At 40.9% G+C, this 22,368-nt stretch overlaps 1 protein-coding gene across 6 annotated transcripts in view; it reads right to left on the bottom strand.

Annotated features, from left to right (window-relative positions):
* The window catches only part of ST3GAL6 (ST3 beta-galactoside alpha-2,3-sialyltransferase 6), a 125,550-nt gene that overhangs the window by 45,710 nt on the left and 57,472 nt on the right, over window positions 1–22,368 (bottom strand). For 4 of the 6 annotated variants that reach the window (XM_068973850.1, XM_068973841.1, XM_068973882.1 and 1 more), the window contains exon 2: window positions 21,499–21,651. The gene's annotated coding sequence lies outside the window, so the exon portion shown is untranslated. Of the gene's footprint in view, window positions 1–3,594; window positions 3,680–21,498; window positions 21,652–22,368 lie in introns of those variants that run through there. The other 2 variants (XM_068973865.1, XM_068973873.1) reach the window with 2 other exon arrangements.

Genomic DNA, 22,368 nt, shown 5'->3' with positions numbered 1-22,368 from the left:
TATTGAGGGCTTCCCTGGTGGCTCAGTGGTAAAGAATCCGCCTGCCAACACAGGAGACACGAGGTTCGATCCCTGATCTGGGAAGATCCCATATGCTGCAGAGTAACTGAGCCCACGCGCCACAACTACTGAGCCTGCGTTCTGGCACCCAGGAGCCGCAACTACTGAAGTCCAAGCCGGCCCATCCTCCACAGCAAAAGAAGCTGCTGCGATCAGAAAGCTGGACGCTGCAACTAGAGAGAAGCCTGCATGGCAGTGAAGACCCAGCACAGTCGAATACAATTAAAATTAATCAAAAAAAATATGCATCTAAGGTAAAGCAGCACATTAAAGTCTAAAGGAAGAACTCAGTATTTTCAATTCAGTTTGCTTACCTGTCCCTCAAAATACATTCCTTGGAAAATTTACCTATTACTTTACAGAACAAGGAAGTATGAGTAAGTGAGATTGTTGTTTTTGCCTTACCAGTTTGTGGTTTAGTTGAAACCAAAGAAAGGTGAGAAACATTTTTTTCCCTTCAAAATGTAAAATGAATCTACTCATGAAGGTCATTGTGTACACCACCTGAGAAAAATTTTGGAAGCTTTTTCACTCTCATGTGTCATGGGCAACTCACAGCATCCATACACAAGCTATGAAGCAAACTGGGGACAGCCAGGATATCCGTGTGATAAGCATGTCGAGTTCTTCTGCTTGCTCACAGGAAAAAACTTGCAGAAATAAATGAAGTCTCTAATTGTAAGTCTATAAATGAAACAACCATTTTGCTTTAAGCCAAAGATTCAAAGCAACACCAATTAGGATTTAACACAGAGTGCCTGGTTTACAGGGGAATAAAGCCCTTCAACATAGCTCCAATAACCAAAACAAGTTTCAAAATCCTGACATTAAACAATACATAGCAGCTTCTTGGCTGCAGAGGCCACTATTAATAAGATCAGGGTCCCTAAAACACCCTTACAAAGTTTAAACCAGAAATCAATTATTCACCTAGAGTGTGAGTAGAGTTTCAAGGGAGAGCAGGAATCGCTGGCAGAGATCAAATGCTTATTTCTTCTCAAATTATGATACATAACTGAATAGATGAGTAATCTACATATGCCAGAGGCTTCCCTGGTGGCTCAATGGTAAAGTATCCACCTGCCAATACAGGAGACTGGGTTTTGATCCCTGGGTTGGGAAGATCCCTTGCAGTAGGAAACAGCAACCCACTGCAGTATTCTTGCCTGGGAAATCCCATAGACAGAGGAGCCTGGTGGGCTAGAGTCCATGGGGTCACAAAGAGTCAGACAGGACTGAGTGACTGAGGACGCACTACATATACCAAAGTGGGCTCAATCTTGGCAACAGGTTTTCCTTCTCTTTAATAATTAAAGTATATTTTTTAAGTTCATAACAAGCTCGTATGTCCATCACTTCACTTAAGGCTCAAAACAAGGTTGATAAATGGATGTGCGGGTATCATTTCCTTGATGAATGAAGGAACTGAAAGTTTCTCGGGGTGAGTTGTCCCAGCTCACACAGTGTGAGAAACAGAAGCAGACTAAGCGTGGCCATTGCTTCTCACAGTTCTATGCCTATCCATCGAGACAAAAATGCATGAGGGGAACCCAAACGAGAAAATTCGAACAGACAACTTCCTGAGAGTGCGCCGTTGGTGGGCAGAGTTCCAAAAGTGCAGATTCAGACATAGTGGACAGGAGAGAGCTGCAGGGCAGGCTCCCCAAAGTGATATGGCCAGGGTCTGCACTAGCCGGATTTGTTAACATGCACATTCCTCAGCCCCTACTACACCTCAGTTTCTGGGGCTTGGGGACATGTATTGAAACAAGCGCCCTCCAGTCTGATTCTTATGCTGACCCAAATTAAAATTTGAGAATCACTGCTCTAGGATTCTCAAGGGAACCATGGAGGAAACAAATAACAAATGTACTGAAATACAGAGACCATAACAGACGTTACAGTGACGACCCCATTAGATGGCAAGACCCGTGAGAGCAGGACTTGTCCATCATTTTATTTCCCTGTGTGTATCTGCATGTAACAAAACACGTTACACAGAAGACGCTCAGTAGACAGTCATTGAATGGAGTTCCAGATCTCATAACTAGATGTTCTGCATTAATTTTTTACCCAAAATGCCCAGCACATGGCCAATGCCCAGTGAATAATGGCTGATTAGAATCATTATGATGTATGTGTATCATATATGTGTCAAGGCCCCTGATAAAATGCTTTTGGTATATTATCTAATGTAATCTTCACAACCACCTTGTGAGGGCTATAGTAAGCTCATAATTCCCATTTCACAGATAAGCATACTGAAGCTCAGAGAAACAGTAACTTTCCTGAGCTGATAGACTGCAGAACAGGTCTCAAACCCGTATCTATCAGACCAGAGTCCACACACGGTACTGTTGCTCTCCAGATGTGAGCTTTTACGGATGGGTGCAGGTTTATTCTTCTGATACCAGACTAAGCACTACACAAGGGCTAATCTGTCCATCCTGCCAGCCCCCTAAGCCGTGACAGTCCTAGGAACTGGTGAAATGGAGATCAAGTTCAGAGTCAAAAGCTGTGCTGAAATAAAACTCTACTACTCACAACCTTGATCTTCCCTACCCTATTCTTCTGGATTTCAGTAAACCTGTTGCTTTTTCCTCCAAGTGTCCTGGAGCAGTGATTCTCAAACTTCAGTATGCTTAAGACTCAAACTGGAGGGTTCTTATTTAAGGCACCTCCTTGAGCCCCAGAGAACCATAACAGCGTTACTTATAAAAACTACACAAAAACCCTATGGAATGACACTTGAAAATGTCAGATTCTTCTTTTTTAAGACTCTCCTAATATTTTTTCGAATATAAAGGGGCTTTATTTATTCTAACCACCAGTTAGAAAAAAGCACATTCTGGACACATCATTCTATTCCCTAAGTACAAAAACCCTGTGGGTATCGCAATCAATATTATACGACTTCAGGAAAGAAACACGCTTCCCCACATGGATGCACCCAGCCTGTCTGGCCTCTCTACACCCGGTGCCCTCCAGGCCCAGCTGCAGACACATCCCTGAGCCCATCTGTAGGCTCAGCCCCACCCCAACCTCTGAGACTGATTCTGGCTCAAAGGACAGGAAACTTGAGAAGCCTTTAGCAGCAGCTCAGCAGTTTGGTCAGGTTCTTACTAATCCCACGCTGACCTTGAACATGTCATTCACCAGGCCTGAGTTCCTACTGCCAGGTCCCTGAATTACATCTTAGTTTTCCAGGGTCTGCATTCTTCTTTCTCTCACAACTAACCCAGGAGCCCGGCAACCAAACTTCCAACTTTAAGTAACTAGCATCCTAAACCGTGTCTTCATCCACTCTTGTCCCCTGATACCCTCTGTTTCGCCAGCGACCAATGTCTGCTGCTCTGCCTCCGCTCTCACCCGGCACACTAGTGCTCAACAAAAACACTCAATAACTTGCATCTTTGTGCAAGTTAGAAAAGGACATCCCTTCCGGCTCCACAGAACCCTCTGCGGACAGAATTTCAACCACAAGTTTCCTCTCAGCCGCCTGCCCCTGTTCAAGGCTCACTTCGACAATCTTACCAAGTGGCACTGGGTCCGTTCAACCCTGGGAGAGGTCCTTCTTCACTCAGGGCTCCACCAGACCACAGCTCACGATGATACGCACCCAAGACCGTCTCAGCTTGGCAACAGACCTTACATCCTGCCTTCCTTCCTCTTTGTGCTTACTGCCTGCTCAGCCTGTGATTCCTCTGCAGTTACATGTCCCTGTGAGCATGTGCCTCTGATGTCCAGGTCTCCGACTCCAGCCCCATGGGCCCCCGAAGCCTCCTAGATCCAGCCATCTCCACAGAGTCCAAGCCTTTAAGGAGACACACAGCACTCTGTAGTGATGGGTGGAAAGGCCTCAGTTCTCTTTAACTCATTTACTGCCCCTCTTTCAAGTAATGGTCCTTATTATGAATGGCACAATCCAAATGTGTCCCCTCATTTATACACCAAGAAGCTCCACCCTTTGGTGCTGATGATAGTATAAATAACAGCACACTTCATTAAGTACTTCCCTGGTGGTTCAGATGGTAAAGAATCTGCCTACAATGCAGGAGACCTGGGTTCAATCCCTGGGTCGGAAAGATCCCCTGGAGAAGGGAATGGCTACTCACTCCAGTATTCTTGCCTAGAGAATCCCATGGACAGAGGAGCCTGATGGATTCCTAAAGTCCATGGGGTTGCAAAGAGTCCAATGCAACTGACACTTTCACTTTTATTAAGTACTTACAAAATGGCCAGCCTTGCCCTAAGCTCTTTCCACACACAATGATGAAAGCAGGGATGTTAGCATTCCCACTCAAGAGATCTTTCTATACATTATGGGAAAATTCTAAATTGTACATTCTGAAAAACAATAATTACTGTATTTTATAACTATAACCGCATGAACTCAATACAGTCACTTAACTTTTTAAGCAAGGGGATGATAAATTATGCATCTATTAAAATACTTACTTAGAAATAATATAATATGAAAAACTGTTCAATTCACAATTAAAGAGATAAATCTCTTTAATTAGTAAATCTGGTTGATCAGATTTCTACTAGAAGGATCTGAAAATTTTCAATAGGCCATAATTTTAAAATAAAGAATAATACATATAAAATTAAGTAATAAGTAATATTATACCACCTTAAAAAGCTAAACTGAAATCTGAAGTTCTGAGCTACTGTTATTTAAAACAAATTAAGGGGGGAAAATCTGATATTATGGAGTAAATAAATAGAAAATTATAATTTATGCACACTTCCCCCTACAAAAGATTTGTATAGTTTCAACAAATTGGACCAACTGTATACATTTGGCTGATTTCTAAACAGTATTTTGTGCATAGCAGAAGAAGAATATGTATCATTTTCTTTCTCTTCTTCCCCTTGGTTCTTCTGCTATACAATGCTATACAGCTATTTCCTATATGCGTGCACATATCTCCTCTTTCAATCTTTCAAAAAAGCCAATGCTTTTCCCAGATTTCATCCTTAGGATGTATAGACATATCTTTGTACCCAATAAAAGCTAAGTTCTCAGTGCCAAAGCAAATGACCAAATCCTGCCCCCTAAACTGAGTATGCTCTCTGCAAAGAACATAAAAAGAAACAACTTATCAGCAGAATTTTGGTGTTTTTAATAGCATAACAGGACAAACCCAAATCATTCAGCTAATAGTATACTATACTAGATGTTAAAAATAAATGAACTGAAGCTCCTGTTTTCAAGATTTCTCCTTTGAGACTGAGCTTCATTGAAAATAAACAAAGAAGTTTTTAAGGGAACTTCTTATGTTCCTACTGTTCATTCATATTTTCTCCCAGAGACCCATTTCTTCTCCCAGAGTGGAAATTTTCTCTACTTCTTATATTAATGCCCCACTGACTAGGTAGACTCTATGAGTAAGAGGTACTGTTAACAGGTTAATGATGTGGCCAATTTTTAAGATTAACTGTGTAGAGGGAAAAAATTATAATAAAATCCACCACTTTTAAGTGCACAATTTCATGAGCTTTGACAAACCTGTAAGGTCATGTAACAATCACCAAAATCATACTAAACGTTTCCATCAGGTCTGAAAGTTCTTGTGTCCCTCTTTGCAGGCAACTCTCTTCCCCCAGTTTCTGGCCCCTGATCTGTTTACCATTGTAGTTTCACTTTCTCTAAAAGGCCATACAAATGGAATCATACAGTACATATCTTATTTCTGGCTTATGTATATTAGCATAATGCTTTTGAAAAAAACTATCCATGTCATTATTTCTACCAGGAATTCCTCCCTTTTTCTTATTGAGAGGGAGAAAATGTTGCTTGCCATTCCAATGAACAGCACGGTTGCCCACTATCAAACCATCAGCCACTGCAGCCACCCCACTCCCTCCATCACCCCCAAACCTCTGACAGCACACCCTGAGAGGGAGAAAAACAGGATATGGGTCCTCGACAGTTAAGATGTCTATCAAAGGAGTAGTTTAAATGAGCCCAGACTTTGCATCTTCCCACACACAGAAAAGCCCCAAAATCATTAACTTAAGATGTCTCTTTTGTGATTAGCAGTAATTTTCTGATGTTCAACTATGTTTGTTTGTTTGTTTGTTTAGCAAAGCAAGCATTAGTTGCTCAGTCATGTCTGACTCTTTGTGACCCCATAGCCCACAGGGCTCCTCTGTCTACGGAATTCTCCAGGTAAGGTCAGGGATCTTCCTGACCCAGGGATCAAACCTGGATCTCCTGCATGGCAGACAGATTCTTTACCATCTGAGCCACCAGGGAAGCCCTTTAATTTAGCAAAAACTCCTCTCTATCCTAGCCCCTCCCTAACCTCTTTGGAACAGTTCCTCAGAGCTATCTGAGAGGCTGTCTCTCCAGTTACAGGCTTCAGAAAGGCAACCAAATAAAACATAATTTTAAACTTTTAGGTTGTATACTTTTTAAATTAGATGACCGCTAAGTAGTATTCCATTTTATGTCTGTACTAAAATCACAGTTTATCAATTCACCAGTTAATAGACACTTAGTTACTATTATATAAATACAGCTACTGAAACCAAGCAGGACCCTGTGGGCTCCTGGGCACAGAGGCCTTTCTGTGCCCCCAGCCCTTTCCTTGTTTGTAGGGAACACCCTCCAGCCTCCCTGGCCTTCCCAGAGTTTTAAAGAGCAGATTCAAACAGTAGCTAATCAGGGAAGGAAGAGGATGCAGATACAAAGGAGACCCTGAGGCCAGATTAAAGGAGAGAAGGACCTGCACACACCTAGATCCTTATCAGCAACCATACCCTTGGACCACTGTTATAAAATTCTTCACCAAACCCTTCCAGGAGAGGATACACAGTTTTTCAGAGCACAAGACTGCTGTGTTCCCCTTTGCCTGGCAAAGTAATTAAGCTCTTCCTTTTAACTTCACCCAAAACTCTGTCTCTCAGATTCAATTTGACACCAGTGCATAGAGACTTCCGTTTTCAGAATCACTACACTGAAAATTCTAATAGAAGGATTTGGGTATACACATGTTATCATGGGTCACATAGCAAATGTATTTTTTAACTTATATGAAGATTATTTGCTTCAATCTCTCAGTTAAAAAGAAAATCCTCTATCTATAAATAATTCAAATTACTGATGCCATCTGAGAGGCTGTCAAATCACTGAACCATACAAATCACTGAAATGGGTAAAAACGGATTACCCTACTACTATTGAACAATTATTACTGGTGTGTGCTCTACTTCAAGACATGGTGAACAGAGCTCCTGGTCTGGTGAGGGAAGTTACATTGTTCCAAAAGGAGTATGATTATCTTCTGTGGTAGGTAGAATGAAACATTTTAGATCCCAGCTCCTCAGAGTGTGGTTCAAAAACCAGCAGGACCCCATGGGATCCTCCCTGGTATAAATCCTTGCTGTGTCCCCCACGTTCTGTTTGTAGGAAACAGGGTTCATTCTGCCTTCTAGACTTTCCCTGAGTTTCAAAGAGCAAACACTTTCTAATCAGGACAGAGAGGGGATGTAGAAACAAAGAGGAGCAGTCAAGAAACAACAGTGCAGCCTTAGGGCAGTGTCCTGGATCCTCCTCAAGGAATATACATAATTATGCACACTTGATGAGCTATCTCAAATCCTGAAAGATGATGCTGTGAAAGTGTTGCACTCTATATGCCAGCAAATTTGGAAAACTCAACAGTGGCTGCAAAAGGTCAGTTTTCATTCCAATCCCAAAGAAAGGCAATGCCAAAGAATGCTCAAACTACCACACAATTACACTCATCTCACATGCTAATAAAGTAATGCTCAAAATTCTCCAAGCTAGGCTTCAACAGTATGTGAACCGTGAACTTCCAGATGTTCAAGCTGGTTTTTAGAAAAAGCAGAGGAGTCAGAGATGAAACTGCCAACATCTTCTGGATCATTGAAAAAGCAAGAGAGGTCCAGAAAAACATCTATTTCTGCTTTATTGACTATGCCAAAGCCTTTGACTGTGTGGATCACCACAAACTGTGGAAAATTCTTAAAGAGATGGGAATACCAGACCACCTGACCTGCCTCTTGACAAACCTGTTTGCAGTTTAGGAAGCAACAGTTAGAACTGGACATGGAACAGACTGGTTCCAAATAGGGAAAGGAGTACGTCAAGGCTATATATTGTTACCATGCTTATTTAACTTAAATGCAGAGTATATCATGAGAAACGCTGGGCTGGATGAAACACAAGCTGAAATCAAGATTGCCAGGAGAAACATCAATAACCTCAGGTATGCAGGTGACACCACCTTTCTGGCAGAAAGCAAAGAAGACCTAAAGAGCCTCTTGGTCAAAGTGAAAGAGAAGAGTGACAAAGTTGGCTTAAAGCTCAACATTAAAAACACTAAGATCATAACATCCGGTCCCATCACTTCATGGCAAATAGATGTGGAAACAGTGGTAGACTTTATTTTTGGGGGCTCCAAAATGACTGCAGATGGTGCTTGCACCATGAAATTAAGACTCTTGCTCCTTGGAAGAAAAGTTATGACCAACATAGACAGCGTATTAAAAAGGAGAGACATTGCTTTGCCAACAAAGGTCCATCTAGTCAAGGCTATGGTTTTTCCAGTAGTCATGTATAGATGTAAGAGTTGGACTATAAAGAAAGCTGAGAGCTGAACAATTGATGCTTTTGAACTGTGGTGTTGGAGAAGACTCTTGAGAGTCCCTTGGACTGCAAGGAGATCCAACCAGTCCATCCTAAAGGAAATCAGTCCTGAATATTCATTGGAAGGACTGATGTTGAAGCTGAAACTCCAATACTTTGGGCACCTGCTGTGAAGAACTGACTCATTTGAAAAGACCCTGATGCTGGGAAAGATTGAAGGTGGGAGGAGAAGGGGATGACAGAGGATGAAATGGTTGGATGGCATCACCAACTCAATGACATGAGTTTGAGTAGACTCTGGGAGTTGGTGATTGACAGGGAGGACTGGCATGCTGCAGTCCACGGGGTAGCAATGAGTCGGACATGACTGAGCAGTCGAACTGAACTGATGCATGTTTGAGTTCTTCCACAGAAACTACAGCATCCCACCCAGGTGTAAGATGGTAACTTCAGGCTCAGCACAAGATTCCTGGAACAAACCCTGCTACCTCACCACCAGTCAATCAGAACAAAGTCACACACCCTGCATTTCTCATCCGATATTTTGCCTATAAAAACTTCTCCTGCCAAATAACCTGAGAGGTCAGGGGTTTTGAGAACAAGCCACCCATTCTCTTGGCTTGGCCCTGCAATAAACCTTTCTCTGCTCCAAAATATGACATTTAGTTATCTGGCCTCACTGCAGGCTCACGAACCTTCATTGGGTAACAGTCCCATCATCGCCTGGGAACCTGGTAGAGATGCAGAATCTCAGCTCCACTCCTTGATCCACAGCGTCAAATACAGAGTCAAATATGCATTTTAACAAGATCCCCAGTGATCTGCATGTTTGAGAAGCACTGCTAGAGAAGATCCAAGGAAAAAGGAATTCGATCCCATGGAGAGGATCAGGGCTTCACAAAAAACAGTCTGAGAGGAACTGGAAGCTCGTTTTAAGTTCCATACTACCACTTTTAAGAGTCCTTTGGGCTTGATCTTTGAAAATTTATTATCAACAGAATTTTGTCTGAACAAACTAGTGGGACTCTCTGAAAATAAATGGCTTTGAGGGAAACTTCGCTCACCATTCTAGGGGATGTTTTCAGTCTCTTTGTAAATTCCTAGACATTTTATTTCCTATATTGTTTACAGCCTCAGGGAAAATATATAGAGTTCCTCTCAGATTACACCTAAGAGACACACACTTCATTCTCCATCACCTTCTTATTTACCTAAAAGGGCCAACTGAATTGCCAAACAATCACAACAACATTTCCAATGACTGCTATTCACAACTGGGACCCAGGTATCATAGATCTTAGAGCTAGAAAAACTGCAAGAGTTCAGGGCATTCAGACAGAGTAAGGTCCTATGTCATCACATAACAGGAAAAGCAGACAGGATTTAGAAAAAAAAGTAAAGACTTGCCAAAAGTGACCTCACTCATAAGTAGCAGTGTCAGCAGCTCAGGAGAACATTTTTATGTGGGTTTTCCTCCAGCCTGATTCCAGGCCCATTGTGAGTACACAGTAATAACCCTGAAGTCTTCATTTCATCTCAGTCCTCTCCAGTCTCTACAGTTTTCAATCCCTAAAACGCCTCCCTTGGGCAGCACAGGGTCTCACTCCTGCTGCCTGAGCTTCTAACTCCTTTCTCTTCTTCCTCGCCACACATAAATACAGGTGTTCTCGAGCTCTTATCTCAATCCTGTTCCTAAATCCACGTTCTCATTACTTCTCAAACCACTAGCAATGATCTCTAAGGTATCTCCCATTTAAACCAGCCCACATGCTCACTGGCATAAACTCCCCAAAGGCCAGCTCACATTTTGTCACCTGCCCCACAGGAAAACCTTCAGTGGCATTCCATTGTCTGGCAAATACACATAAAATCACTTAGCCTGGCATTTAAGAATCTTTAATTTGGTTCTTTCATCTTCCTTCTCATCTTCCTCATACAATTTAGTCTTCGTAGGTAGCAGCACAATTGGGTGTTAAAGTTGCCTGTGTGGTGATCAGACCCCTGGGTTGACTTTCAGTTCTACCTCTGTCTAGTCATATGCCCCTAGGAAGTTTCTAAACCTCTTTATACCTCATCTGTAAAATGGGAATAAAGATAGTACCTAATAGAGCTATGTAAGTTGTAAATATAAGGCACTTAGAAAAATGTCTGGCACATGATAAGGACTTTCCTAATCTTGTTTTTAATTCTTCTTCTAAAACTAATAAAGGGGGAGGTCCTAAGATGGTGGAGGAATAGGACAGGGAGACCACTTTCTCCCCCACAAATTCATCAAACGAACATTTAAATGCTGAGTCAATTCCACAAAATAACTTCTGAATGCTGGCAGAGGACACCAGGCACCCAGAAAAGCAGCCCATTGTCTTCGAAAAGAGGTAGGAAAAAATATAAAAGACAAAAAAAGAGACAAAAGAGATAGGGACAGAGCTCCATCCCAGGAAGGGAGTCTTAAAAAGAGAGAAGTTTCCAAACACCAGGAAACACTCTCACTGCCGAGTCTGTGGCGAGCCTTGGAAGCACAGAGGGCAACATAACAGGGAGGAAAAATAAATAATTAAAACCCACAGATTATGAGCCCAACGGTAACTCCCCCAGTGGAGAAGCAGCGCAGATGCCTGCACTTGCCACTAGCAAGCAGGGGCTGGGCAGGGAGGCGCAGGTTGCAGTGCTTAGAGTAAGGATCAGGTCTGAATGCCCCGAGGGCAATCTGAGAGAACTAACTTGGGCTAGCAAACCAGACTGTGGTATAGCTACCACGTGTGAAGCTCTAACCTAAGACACCGCCAGGACCGCGCACAGAACAAAGGACTGAACAGAATTAGCCGGCTGCAGACCATCCCCCTCCGGTGACAGGCAGCCAGAGCCGGAAGGAGGCAATCACAGCCCCAGAGAGACATTATCTACCAAACTGCAAGCAGGCTTCTTTGCTAACTAAGACTTCTTGGGATACTGGACAGTCATCATCCACCTGAGAAGGTGCACCAGTTGAACACCAAGAAAGCCAAGTGGCAGGGACAGGGGAGGTGATAAGTTGCAGCAACCACGCTCGCCAAACACCTCATCACCTGAGCTGCTCGGTCCTGGGAAGGGCACAAAACGCAGGCCCAACAGAGTCTACACCTCTGAGGACTACCCGAGTGCCTGAACCTGAGTGGCTTAGACTTGGCAGGTGCATGCAGCCCAGGGCCAGCCTCGGACGGTTCCCGGCGGAGCAACCTAGATCCTGAGCTGTGTGGGCCGGGAGAGTACACGCGCCGTGAGCGAGGGAAGGCCCAGTGTGGCTGAGACACTGCGAGCACACGCCAGTGTTATTTGTTTGCAGCGTCCCTCCCTCCCCACAGCGAGACTGAACAAGCGAGCCTAAAAAAAAAAAAGTGTCCACCATCGCCTCCGTTGTGTCAAGGCGGAAATCAGACACTGAAGAGACCAGCAAACAGAAGAAGCTAAAACAAAGGGAACCGCCTTGGAAGTGACAGGTGCAATAGATTAAAATCCTGTAGTTAGTACCGACTACATAGGAAGGGGCCTATAGATCTTGAGAAATATAAGCCGGACCAAGGAACTATCCGAAAATGAACTGACCCCACACTGCCCACAACACCAGAGAAAGTCCTAGATGTATTTTTACTATTTTTACGATCATTCTTTTTTTTTCTTTTTTTAATTTTTAAGTCCTCTATTATTCCTTTAATTTTCATTTTTATAACCTATTAGTTTTCCAAAAAAAGACCCTATTTTTTAAAGCAAACTTCATATATATACATATTTTAAATAATTTTTGTGTCTTTGTTTTTTTTTTTTTTCTTCTTTTCTTTAATATTGTATTTTTGAAAATCCAACTTCTACTCTAGATTTTTAATCTTTGCTCTTTGGTGTTTGTTATCAATTTTGTACCTTTAAGAACCCAATCTTCAGTACCCATTTTTACCTGGGAGCGAGATTACTGGCTTGACTGCTCTCTCCTCCTTTGGACTCTCCTTTTTCTCCACCAGGTCGCCTCTGTCTCCTCCCTCCCCCTTCTCTCCTCTACCCAACTCTGTGAATCTCTTGTGTGTTCCAGACGGTGGAGAACACTTAGGGAACTGATTACTGGCTGGATCTGTCTCTCTTCTTTTCATTCCCCCATTTTATCCTCCTGGCCACCTCTGTCTCCTTCCTACTTCTTCTCTTCTCTATATAACTCCGTGAACATCTCTGAGCGGTCCAGACTGTGGAGCACACATAAGGAAGTGATTACTGGCTTGGTTGCTCTCTCCTCTTTTGATTCCACCTCATCTCATTCAGGTCACCTCTAACTCCCTTCTCCCTCTTCTCTTCTCCATGTAACTCTGTGAACCTCTCTGGGTGTCCCTCACTGTGGAGAAACTTTTCATCTTTAACCTAGATGTTTTATCATCGGTGCTGTATAGATGGAGAAGTCTTGAGACTACTGTGAAAATAAGACTGAAAACCAGAAGCAGGAGGCTTAAGTCCAAATCCTGAGAGCATCAGAGAACTCCTGACTCCAGGAAACATTAATCAATAGGAGCTCATCAAATGCCTCCATACCTACACTGAAACCAAGTACCACCCAAGGGCCAACAAGTTCCAGAGCAAGACATACCACACAAATTCTCCAGCAACACAGGAACACAGCCCTGAGCTTCAATATACAGGCTGCCCAAAATTACTCCAAAACAATTGACATCTCATAACTCATTACTAGATACTTCATTGCACTCCAGAGAGAAGAAATCCAGCTACACCCACAAGAACACAAGCTTCCCTAACCAAGAAACCTTGACAAGCCACAGATACAACCCCACCCACAGCAAGGAAACTCCGCAATAAAGAGAACTCCACAAACTTCCAGAATACAGAAAGGCCACCCCAAATGCAACAATATAAACAAAATGAAGAGACAGAGGAATACCCAGCAGGTAAAGGAACAGGATAAATGCCCACCAAACCAAACAAAAGAGCAAGAGATAGGGAATCTACCTGATAAAGAATTCTTAATAATGATAATGAAAATGATCCAAAATCTTGAAATCAAAATGGAATCACAGATAAATAGCCTGGAGACAAGGACTGAGAAGATGCAAGAAAGGTTTAACAAGGACCTAGAAGAAATAAAAAAGAGTCAATATATAATGAATAATGCAATAAATTAGATCAAAAACACTCTGGAGGCAACAAATAGTAGAATAATGGAGGCAGAAGATAGGATTAGTGAAGTAAAAGATATAATGGTAGAAATAAATGAATCAGAGAGGAAAAAAGAAAAACGAATTAAAAGAAATAAGGACAATCTCAGAGACCACCAGGACAATATTAAATGCTCCAACATTCGAATCATAGGAGTCCCAGAAGAAGAAGACCAAAAGAAAGACCATGAGAAAATACTTGAGGAGATAATAGTTGAAAACATCCCTAAAATGGGGAAGGAAATAATCACCTAAGTCCAAGAAACCCAGAGAGTCCAAAACAGGATAAACCCAAGGTGAGAAACCCCAAGACACATATTAATCAAATTAACAAAGATCAAACACAAAGAACAAATATTAAAAGCAGCAAGGGAAAAACAACAAATAACATGCAAAGGGATTCCCATAAGGATAACAGCTGATCTTTCAATAGAAACTCTTCAGGCCAGGAGGGACTGGCAAGACATACTTAAAGTGATGAAAGAAAATAACCTACAGCCCAGATTACTGTACCCAGCAAGGATCTCATTCAAATATGAAGGAGAAATCAAAAGCTTCACAGACAGGCAAAAGCTGAGAGAATTCAGCACCACCAAACCAGCTCTCCAACAAATGCTAAAGGATATTCTATAGACAGGAAACACGAAAAGAGTGTATAAACTCGAACCCAAAACAATAAAGTAAATGGTAATAGGATCATGCTTATTATTGATCATACTAATTATTGGTCATAATCAATAATTACCTTAAATGTAAATGGGTTGAATGCCCCAACCAAAAGACAAAGCTGGCTGAATGGATAAAAAAACAAGACCCCTATATATGTTGTCTACAAGAGACCCACCTCAAAACAAGGGACACATACAGACTGAAAGTGAAGGGCTGGAAAAAGATATTCCACGCAAATAGGACCAAAAGAGAACACCAAATAGAGACCAGTCATATCAGATAAAATAGACTTTAAAACAAAGGCTGTGAAAGGAGACAAAGAAGGACACTATATAATGATCAAAGGATCAATCCAAGAAGAAGACATAACAATTATAAATATATATGCACCCAACATAGGAGCACCACAATATGTAAGACAAATGCTAACAAGTATGAAAGGGGAAATTAACAATAACACAATAGTGAGAGACTTCAATACCCCACTCACAACTATAGACAGATCAACTAAACAAAAAATTAACAAAGAAACACAAACTTTAAATGATACAATAGACCAGTTAGACCTAATTGATATCTATAGGACATTTCACCACAAAACAATGAATTTCACCTTTTTCTCAAGTGCACACGGAACCTTCTATAGGATAGATCACATCCTGGGCCATAAATCTAGCCTTGGTAAATTCAAAAAAACTGAAATCATTCCAAGCATCTTTTCTGACCATAATGCAGTAAGATTAGATCTCAATTACAGGAAAAAAACTATTAAAAATTCCAACATATGGAGGCTGAACAACACGCTGCTGAATAACCAACAAATCACAGAAGAAATCAAAAAAGAAATCAAAATATGCATAGAAACGAATGAAAATGAAAACACAACAACCCAAACCCAAACTGTAAATGCAGTGCTAAGGGGAAGATTCATAGCAATACAGGCTTACCTCAAGAAACAAGAAAAAAGTCAAATAAATAACCTAACTCTACACCTAAAGCAACTAGAAAAGGAAGAAATGGAGAACCCCAGAGTTAGTAGAAGGAAAGAAATCTTAAAAATTAGGGCAGAAATAAATGCAAAAGAAACAGAAGAGACCATAGCAAAAAATCAACAAAGCCAAAAGCTGGTTCTTTGAAAGGATAAATAAAATTAACAAACCATTAGCCAGACTCATCAAGAAACAAAGGGAGAAAAACCAAATCAATAAAATTAGAAATGAAAATGGAGAGATCACAACAGACAACACAGAAATACAAAGGATCATAAGAGACTACTATCAGCAATTATATGCCAATAAAATGGACAATGTGGAAGAAATGGGCAAAGTCTTAGAAAAGTATAACTTTCCAAAACTGAACCAGGAATAAATAGAAATTCTTAACAGAACCATCACAAGCATGGAAATTGAAAATGTAATCAGAAATCCTCCAGCAAACAAAAGCCCAGGTCGAGACAGCTTCACAGCTACATTCTCCCAAAAATTTAGAGAAGAGCTAACACCTATCCTCAAACTCTTCCAGAAAATTGCAGAGGAAGGTAAACTTCCAATCTCATTCTATGAGGCCAACATCACCCTAATACCAAAACCTGACAAAGATGCCACAAAAAAAGAAAACTACAGGCCAATATCACTGATGAACATCGATGCAAAAATCCTTAACAAAATTCTAGTAATCAGTGGGCTTTATCCCAGAGATGCAAGGATTCTTCAATATCTACAAATCAATCAATATAATACACCACATTAACAAATTGAAAAATAAACGCCATATGATTATCTCAATAGATGCAGAGAAAGCCTTTGACAAACTTCAACATCCATTTATGATAAAAATCCTCCAGAAAGCAGGAATAGAAGGAACATACCTCAACATAATAAAAGCTATATATGACAAACCCACAGCAAACATTATCCTCAATGGTGAAAAATTGAAAGCATTTCCCCTAAAGTCAGGAACAAGACAAGGGTGCCCACTCTCACCACTACTATTCAACATAGTTCTGGAAGTTTTGGCCACAGCAATCAGAGCAGAAAAAGAAATAAAAGGATTCCAAATTGGAAAAGAAGAAGTAAAACTCTCACTGTTTGCAGATGACATGATCCTCTACATAGAAAACCCTGAAGACTCCACCAGAAAATTACTAGAGCTAATAAATGAATATAGTAAAATTGCAGGATATAAAATCAACACACAGAAATCCCTTGCATTCCTATACACTAATAATGAGAAAATAGAAAGAGAAATTAAGGAAACAATTCCATTCACCATTGCAACGAAAAGAATAAAATACTTAGGAATATATCTACCTAAAGAAACTAAAGACCTATATATAGAAAACTATAAAACACTGGTGAAAGAAATCAAAGAGGACACTAATGGATGGAAATATACCATGTTCATGGATCAGAAGAATCAATATAGTGAAAATGAGTACACTACCCAAAGCAATCTATAGATTCAATGCAATCCCTATCAAGCTACCAACGGTATTTTTCACAGAGCTACAACAAATAATTTCACAATTTGTATGGAAATACAAAAAACCTCGAATAGCCAAAGCAATCTTGAGAAAGAAGAATGGAACTGGAGGAAATCAACTTGCCTGACTTCAGGCTCTACTACAAAGCCACAGTCAAGACAGTATGGTACTGGCACAAAGACAGAAATACAGATCAATGGAACAAAATAGAATGCCCAGAGATAAATCCACGCACCTATGGACACCTTATCTTTGACAAAAGAGGCAAGAATATACAATGGAGAAAAGACAATCTCTTTAACAAGTGGTGCTGGGAAAACTGGTCAACCACTTGTAAAAGAATGAAACTAGAACACTTTCTAACACCAAACACAAAAATAAACTCAAAATGGATTAAAGATCTAAACGTAAGACCAGAAACTATAAAACTCTTAGAGGAGAACATAGGCAAAACACTCTCCGACATAAATCACAGCAGGATCCTCTATGACCCACCTCCCAGAAGATTGGAAATAAAAGCAAAAATAAACAAATGGGGCCTAATTAAAATTAAAAGCTTCTGCACAACAAAGGAAACTATAAGCAAGGTGAAAAGACAGCCTTCGGAATGGGAGAAAATAGCAAAAAAGCAACTGACAAACAACTAATCTCAAAAATATACAAGCAACTCCTGCAGCTCAATTCCAGAAAAATAAACAACCCAATCAACAAATGGACCAAAGAACTAAATAGACATTTCTCCAAAGAAGACATACAGATGGCTAACAAACACATGAAAAGATGCTCAACATCACTTATTATCAGAGAAATGCAAATCAAAACCACAATGAAGTACCATTTCATGCCAGTCAGAATGGCTGTGATCCAAAAGTCTACAAGCAATAAATGCTGGAGAGGGTGTGGGGAAAAGGGAACCCTCTTACATTGTTGGTGGGGATGCAAACTAGGACAGCCACTATGGAGAACAGTGTGGAGATTCCTTTAAAAACTGGAAATAGAACTGCCTTATGAACCAGCAATCCCACTGCTGGGCGTACACACAGAGGAAACCAGAATTGAAAGAGACATGTATACCCCTATGTTCATTGCAGCACTGTTTATAATAGCCAGGACATGGAAGCAACCTAGATGTCCATCAGCAGATGAATGGATAAGAAAGCTGTGGTACATATACACAATGGAGTATTACTCAGCCATTAAAAAGAATTCATTTGAATCAGTTCTAATGAGGTGGATGAAACTGGAGCCGATTATACAGAGTGAAGTAACCCAGAAAGAAAAACACCAATACAGTATACTAACGGATATATATGGAATTAAGAAAGATGGTAATGATAACCCTGTATGTGAGACAGCAAAGAGACACAGATGTATAGAACAGTCTTTTGGACTCTGTGGGAGAGGGAAAGGGTGGGATGATTTGGGAGAATGGCATTGAAACATGTATAATATCATATAAGAATCGAATTGCCAGTCTAGGTTCGATGCAGGATACAGGATGCTTTGGGCTGGTGCAGTGGGATGACCCAGAGGGATGGTATGGGGAGGGATGTGGGAGCTGGATTCAGGATTGGGAACACGTGTACCCCCGTGGCAGATTCATGTTGATGTATGGCAAAACCAATACAATATTGTAAAGTAATTAGCTTCTAATTAAAATAAATAAATTTAAATTTAAAAAATAATTATTTATATAATTATTTAAACTAAAAATATTACTTTATAAAGTAATAAAGTATCAGCTGTCCATACACCAAGATGTCTCTAAAAAGCTAACTTCATAGCATCCTTGTAAATATACTACAGACCTCATGACACTGTACAACAAAAGCCAAAAAAAAAAAAAAAAAATTAAGATTCCATTACTGTATGCTAGCTATTATTTCTACATCCATTTAAACATTTCAAAGTATCTGTATGAGAAAGCCTTACTCATCTGCTTACAAAATAAAAATGGATTTAAGATAATAGTAATTCATTAGCAAAACTCAGGCCATATTTCTGGCTATAGAAGCCATACCATTTTATGCTTTTCATAATAAAACTGCTCCGAGCCCTAGTAAAACCAAACAACCTAGATTTGTAATCAGCATATCAAATTTATGTCTTGAAGCAAGAAACGAAATCAAGAGCTTTACAAATAATCTGACTTGGAAAATAGTTTTCATCTTACACTCTGATTTGGATCCATTACAATGTTGAGGATTCAAATACTATGTTCGAGGCTCAGAAGCAAATGCTGGGGTCAATAACACCTTCATCCTAATAAGGTAAGAATGAAGAGCTGAATATCTGTCAGCCCTAGACTGGGAATGGAGAAAGAAGAAGAAACAATGCAACAGAGGGCAATAAAACTAAATGCTTTGGGTATATAACTCACTTAATCCTCAAAACCACCCCTTAAGAAAGGCCATCCCTATCATACAGATGAAGACACTAAAGCACAGAGAAGTTATAATGTGCCTACAGATGCTCAAGCGGCAAGTGGCAGTGCTGGAGTTTGAACCCAGGCACACACCAGAACCTCTGCTCTTCACTGTTAGGCTATAAAGACTCAAAATATTTCCATCTTCTTGATGGAAGGAGATATATAGATAGACAGGAAAGGCAGTTCCACAAATCACCAAGATGATTACAGCCCAGCAGTGGTGGTTTAGTTGCTAAGTAGTGTCCAACTCTTGAGACCCCTTGGACTGTAGCCCGCCAGGCTCCTCTGTCCATGAATTCTCCAGACAAGAATACTGGAGTGTGTTGCCATTTCCTTTTCCAGGGGATCTTCCTGACTCAGTGATTGAACCCATGTCTCCTGCACTGCAGATGGATTCTTTACCACTGAGCCACAAGGGAAGACCTTTCAAGCCCAGATTTCATTCAGTTAAGATGCTTCTGGGACTTTCCTGCTGGTCCAGTGGTTAAGAATCACTGCCAGTGCAGGGGACACAGGTTTGATCCCTGCTCCAGGAAGACTCCACATGCTTTGAGGTTACTAAGCCCATGAGACACAACTGCTGAGACTTTGTGCTCTAGAGAAGCCGTTGCAATGAGAAACCTAGAGAGTAGCCCCCGCTCAGTGTAACTACAGAAAGCCCGAATGCAGCAATGAAGACCCAATGTAGCCAAACATAAATATTCGGGCAGTAAGAAACTGAAGACCCAGCCCTACCTCCAGCCTATGTTCATGATGCTCAAGAGTTCTGCAAGCCCAGTGGCTTGGGACATAAGGGATAGGCTTTGAATACACTCATAATTCTGGTGTGAACAATGAAGATCTCAAGAGATTCCCAAGGACTAAATCCCCAAACCACTGTAAATGCCCAAACTCCCCAGCACCCATAAAGCACAATGCTGTCAGTCAATAAGCGTCCTTCACAAAATGGTTTGTAAACAAAGTGATGACAAATTTGCTAGATGAATAATAGTTCTCTGACAAATCTCAACGTATCAGAAAGATGATGGATTCATGGGTAAAACATAGAGCTAACTCCTAGTAGACATTTGAGCTCCAGAGCTTTCTCAGAATAAATTTATAAATTGGTGTATATTTGTACATGCGATTCTGGGAATGTAAGGAGAATATGCCTACAAACTATATTAAAATACTTCAATGAATATTATTAATTGTAGCATAAAGGCAGAGAGGGAACTAGAGTTCATTCTAACACAGCTGGTGAACAGCACTTGTGATGCACGTAATGTTCTAGTTGTAACTTCAGTTTACTTACTCTTTCACTTTGATGTTGGTTTAGAACAGTCCCAAAGAAGGCCATTAAGATTGAGAATAAAAATAATAACTAAAGCTTTCATAGCTCAACTTTGGGATATGCTAGAGAACTGACTCATTTGAAAAGACCTTGATGCTGGGAAAGATTGAAGCCGGGAGGAGAAGGGGATATCAGGATGAGATGGTTGGATGGCATCCCCGACTCAATGGACAGGAGTCTGAGTAAACTCCAGGAGGTGGTGATGGACAGGGAGGGCTGGAATGCTACAGTCCATGGAGTCCATGGAGTCGCAAAGGGTCAGACACGACTGAGCGACTGGACGGAACTGAACTGAAAGAGTCATTGGTTACATAATAACATAGTTTCAAAGGCCCTCTGGCTGCATGTTAAACTAGTAAGAGATAAATTAACAGGTAGCTATATACAGAGAAGGAGAGGGTATTTTAAAGTCACCAGCCAGCATGAAACTGTTGTAAAGCACAGGGAGCTCAGCTTGGTGCTCAGTGCTGACCTGGAGGGGTGGGATGGAGGGTGGGGTAGAATGGAGAGTCTGGTGAGAGGGAGGTTCAAAAAAAGCAGGATATATGTAGACATGTGGTTGGATCACTTTGTTATTAAAGCAGAAACTAATACAACATTGTAAAGCAATTATACACCAATAAAGTCAGCTTAAACTGTATAAGAATTGTGTCAGAACATTTCAAGTGTTCAAACATCTAAGAAGTCTGAGATGACAGTCCTGGTGCTTTTGCTCACCTACACTTTTAGGAATCTGTTTCCCAGAGGTCCTCTCTGTTCTTGAGGGTGTAGAATGCGGTAAGGGCGCCGGAGGCTCAGGAGGCTGCTGCTACCTTGTCCACTAGAAATTATCCAAGATAAGAGGTTGTGCTGCTTCTTCACTTCCAAGTGCTGAAACAAAACACAAATTCAACATGCTTACAAGGATGGCTCAGCAACCCAAGAAAAATCTTAAGCCATTAAAAAGAAAAGTCCTAATGAAAACACTACTTTAGTAAAGTCACTACAGGCCCCTCCCTAAATTCTGCACAGGATGACGTGATTACCAAAAACAAAGAAATCCAGCAGCAAAACTGCCTGCATGTACTACATGGCTGTAGCTCACGACTGGTTATCCACGGGATTCAGCTCAGTCTCCTTGAAAAAAATAACAGATCCAACTCAATTAATCCAAAGCAACCTAGTAATGAAAGAACCGTCTGTCTCCTTTTTCAGCTCCTCTCTACACATACACACAGCTTTATTGTTCAGTGCAGAGGTGAGAGAAGGAGCTGCTGGAAAACTCTCTGAAGAGCAAGGGGAGGGAGGGAGACAGGAGAATGAGCAGAGATCAAGAACAAAACTATCCAGAAGGAAGGGTGGGAAATTAGTGACAACTGCAACTGCTTTAACAATGGGTGGTAGGCTACTTTCTCCAAAAAACTTTGGAAGAAAAAAAAAAATCTCAAATTGCTCCTGCTACCATTTTTCTTACACAAGACTAAAAACTCTGATACAGAAACAAATAAAACATAAAACCCTGCATGTTCTGTATTTCTTGTGTTAGTAGAAAGTGTTTGTTTTTTTTTTAATAAAAACTCTTAGGAAACAAATATCAAAAACAAAACC

The sequence above is a fragment of the Capricornis sumatraensis genome, chromosome 1, assembly GCF_032405125.1.
Source record: "Capricornis sumatraensis isolate serow.1 chromosome 1, serow.2, whole genome shotgun sequence".
NCBI lineage: Eukaryota > Metazoa > Chordata > Mammalia > Artiodactyla > Bovidae > Capricornis > Capricornis sumatraensis.
Note: the sequence above shows the minus strand (reverse complement) of the source record. Positions and strands in the feature narration are given on the sequence as shown.